The sequence below is a fragment of the Ursus americanus genome, chromosome 35 (assembly GCF_024610735.1).
Source record: "Ursus americanus isolate L20-20 chromosome 35, mUrsAme1.1.p, whole genome shotgun sequence".
NCBI lineage: Eukaryota > Metazoa > Chordata > Mammalia > Carnivora > Ursidae > Ursus > Ursus americanus.
Window position 1 is genome coordinate 351,084 of NC_142161.1, and position 4,543 is coordinate 355,626.

Here is a 4,543-nt window from a genome sequence, read left to right on the forward strand (position 1 = left end):
GCATAATGTCCGTTTGGAAAATCCTTCCACTTTGTTTTTTGTTGTTGTTGTGATTGAGTTGTAGGAATTCATTCTATATATTGGAAAGTCACCTTTTATGAGATTTATGAGTAGCAAGTCTTTTCTCCCAGGCGGTAGGTTGCCTCTTTATTTAGTTGGTGATTTTCATGGTTGGGCAGGAGCTTTTTAGTTTCTTGTAGCTTCGCTTATTTACTTTTGCTTTTATTGCCTCGGCTTTTGGAAGATGATCCCCCCCAAAAAAAAAAAAATCACACCTGAGTAGTACGTAGGGCAGCTTTGTCCCTATGTTTCCTGCTAAGAGTTGTAAGGTTTCAGGTCTTGAATTCATTTTGAGTTAATGTTTGTGTCGAGTGTAAGATAGTGGTACGGATTCATTCTTTTGCATGGGTCTGTTCGGTTTTTCCAGCACCGCTTAGTAAAGGGACTGTCCTTTCCCCCTTGCATATTCTTGGCTCCTTGGTCATAAAGTACTGGACCGTAGAAGTGTGGGTTTACTTCTGGGCTCTGTCTTCTGTTCTGTTGATCTGTGTGTCTGCTTTGATGCCAATATGCCAGCAATCAGTAGAGCTTTGTAATAGAGTTTGAAACGAGGGAGCACAGATTTTTATGCATTTTGTACCCTGCCACTTTACTGAATTTGTTCAATAGTTTTTTTTTGTGGTTGGGTTTAGGGTTTTCTACATATAATATCATGTCATCTGAAAAGAGTGACCTTCACTTCTTGGTTTCCAGTTTGGATGCCTTTTATTGATTTAGTTTTCTTGTGTAATTGCTCTGGCTAGGATTTCCAGTATTGCAGTTGACGCTTGGCCAACGTGGGTCTGAACTGGGCAGTCTGCTTATTACGTGGGTTTTTTCAGTAAAGAGACGTTGCTCTAAATGTATTGTCCGTAAGGTTTTTCTTTGTTATTTCTTTTCAGATTTTTATTTAAGTGTTAGTTAAGGTGGCCTTATAGGTGGCCTGCTGCCACCTTTCCCGTGAGCGGAGAGTGGGAGGGGTGCACTGCAGTGCAGGGTGGCTGTTACGCTGGGGTCAGGGAAGGAGGAGGAGAACGTTCCAGCGACCCTCTGGTGACACCCACGGCCTGCCCCGCAGTCCCTCGGTGTGGTTCCAAGAGAGGGAGGTGGTCCTGGGCCAGCTGACCCCTGTTTCCTTCCACCTGTAGGTGTGAAGAAATAGCGGCACTGTGAGCTCATCCGGATGGCGTACGACATCACTGGTGAGAGCCCGGCTAGCGTGCCCGTGGTGGTGCTTGTCGTCGAGGCTGCTAAGCTCCAGGCGCCACTACTCCTCACCCTATCTACTACAACTTGTGGAAGCAGCAGGCCCTGGGCGGGCAAGCCCAGTACAGGTACAAGGCAGTGGCACATAGGGAGGCAGGGCCACACCTGCACAATGTGGTCACCGCGCAGAGCGCCATGTTCATGCCCGCTGCCTGGCAATGAGACTCGGCTCACCAGCCAGGTGAACTGCCCCAGGCTGGAAAAGCAGCATGGGTGAGAGTCCCAGCCTCAGAGTCCTGAATGCAGTTCCTTACTCCTTGAGGATAGCACTGGGGTCAGGGAAGGGGCAGGAGAGGAACACAACACACTGGGGGATTCCTGCACCCTGAGTCCTACAGCGCCCAGCCTCAGAAGGCCCAGAGTGAACATCAGTGGGCACAGAAACGGTGGGGCCCTACGTCTCTACCAGTTAGGATTCCACTGAAGGAACCTGGGGCTCTGGGTCCTCTTCTCCTTCACTGGTACCCCATCCACAGGATAATGGGGACCTGAGCCCCTCTTGGGGGCTTGAGCCTCTGGTGCGACCCTTGCAAAAGCGCCTCTTAGCAGAGCTGGGTCCCCTGGCCAAGATTATGCAGAGGGGTCGTTCACGCATTGGCTGCCTTTCCCTGCACACCTGCGCCCTCACCGCCTCTGCGGCATCATCTCTCCTCAAGGCCACACTCTACATGGCAGCTTGCCAGGCCGCAACTGCCCAGCCTAGGCCCCGGGGGTGGTGTGGCTGCTGCCTCCTGGCAGCGTGAGTCTCCAGCTGCAGACGGGCAAGCTGGAAGCATCTCTGTTTGCCTTCTGAGAGATCGCCTGTTTTTTTGTCAGTTTCCCAAACTGTTCCTGCGAACGGGGCAAGCTCCGGTGGTTCTGTGCATGAGTTCCATTGGCATAGGTTAGCCTGAGACCCTAAACCTCCATGCGGCGGAGAACCCTGCTTCTTGCACCTGGGGGCAGGGGGGTGACCCTCCTCGCTCTAGGGACTGAGCTCTGAGGGATGGCAGTGTGGCATCCCAAAAGGGTCCAGCTTGTGGGGCTGCAGAGGCTTCAGGAGCCCAGCCCGGGGTAGAGCCCTCAGGCCGGGGAGTAGCACCCACACTGCTGCCTGGGCTCAGCAGAAAGATGGCGGCACAGGGCTTATGGATAAGACAAACGGTGGGTCGTTCCAGAAAAGATTCTCCAACCAAGGCAGGGCCTTATTTGCTGTCAGCTATGGATTGAAGCCCAATGTGTGCTTTTTGTAAATTGAGGTATTTTGGGAACCAAAAAAAAAAAAAAAGGAAAGAGAAAAACTCAATGAAAATCATAAACCGATTAAAGATAACCAGTGGTAATATTCTGAAGTATGATTTCTAGGCTTGGCAGTCACACCGTGTGTACGAACCGATGATTGAAAGCCGTCAGCACCATGTCTTGGGTTTCAGAATGTTGGCTTTATTTTCAGCTGGCTTGGTTCAAATCCTGGCTCTGGGACCTCCTGGCTGTGTGACCTTAGGCAGGTCACATCCCCTCTCTGAGCCTCCCTTTCTCCTCTGTAAAGGGAGGCTGCATGAGGATTCGGTGAGTTAATGTATGTGAAGGGATTAGAGGTGCCTGGCACATAGCAAGCGTGTAATTTCTCCTAGCAATCATTTTATATGTATGTGTGTTTTTTTCTGGGGTTGAGCGGTGAGCCCCTTTCTAGGAAGGTTGCAGTGTGCAGCTGGTGGATTTGGACATTAAGCTGGGGGTCCCCCAGACCATCTCCTCCAGGGAGTGCCCCGTGCTGCTCCAATTCATGTTGGAGATGGGGACTACTCAGGATGGGGCTTGGGCCAGGTGTGTTGGCCCACACAAAGCATTCTGGATGTTCTTACAAGCCAATCCTGATCCTTATCACTCAGGGATGTTTCCTGTCCCCACGGAGGCCTGGGTGTTGTCCAAGTTAAAGCAGCTGGATGGTCCCTGGGCCTGGAAGTGGCCCCTGGAAGATGAGCTCACCAGGAACCCTTCCACCTTCTCCCCTGGCTGCAGCTGTGGCTTTGGGATGGGCTCAGCACCCCTCCACCCCCCACCCCTGGAACAAGAGGCAGTGTCAGCTGGCTGCCTCTAAGAAGGTCTGAAAACTAGGAAGTCACCTGGATGCCAGCGGGACCCGGAGGGCTGGAGAGAGGAAGGGGTTAATGGGGCCTGGTTTTCGGAGGGTTTTCAGAGGTGAGTTTCCGGTTGGAGATAGCCATGGACGGAGGTGATGTCATCCCTGACTTGCTCTGGGACCGTGGGTAATTTAGGCAACTTGTTCGACCCTCAGTTTCCTTGTCTGTAAAATGGGGCTAGTAGGAGGTTCCCCCCCTCTTATAAGACAGTTGTGGCACGGTCTGTGAAGGCTGCTGGCAGAGCCAGGCACACAGTCAGGGCCTCCTTCCGATGATTGTCATTTAGGACGTTTGTAACAAGAAGTGCTGGGTACTTACTGTGATTGTCACCCTGAATCCTTGTAATAAACGGTAGTTGAAATTCCTGATAACGCTACTGTATTGCTGTCTGATTCCGCATTGCTTGGGAGTTTTTTGTTTTTGTTTTTGTTTTACAATTTTATTTATTTATTTGAGATAGAGAAAGAGCGTGAGCAGGGGGAGGGACAGAGGGAGAAGGGAGAGAGAGAATCTCATGCAGAGTCCACGCAGGGAGCCTGATGCAGGGCTTCACCCCACGACCCTGAGATTGTGACCTGGGCCAAAATCAAGAGTCGGAAGCTCGACCGACTGAGCCACCCGGGGGCCCCTGGTTGAGAATACGTTTAACCAGAGCTCCACGCCTTTGACTGTGTGATGGAACATCCCGTGCATAGGAAGTGGTCGATGACAGGCAGCCGTAATGGTTCACGATTTTTATTTTCCTGGTGCCACGCGGGGCTGTTTGTATGCGAGGCAGACAACCCAACCCAACATCTGTGATTGAGAGCACCTGCCCCTGGGAGGGTTTCTTCTGGGGCTGATCCTGAAAACCACTACTAGTTTGCATCATCCCTTGCCCCCCTTTAGTGGTCCCCCAGGCCCCGTTCACCCACCTCAGCTGCTCTGGAGGATGGCTGCTGAATCCTGGGGGTACCCCTGGGGTTCTCCAGATCAGATATTGTACCCACAGCTTGGCACATCCCAAATGTCTCCCAAACTTGGGAATGAGTAATCTGGCTCTTCTTGTGGGATGTGGTACTGAATTCGCAGCCAGAAACTGTATTTTTTGGAGGGTGGACCACAGAGGGGAGTCT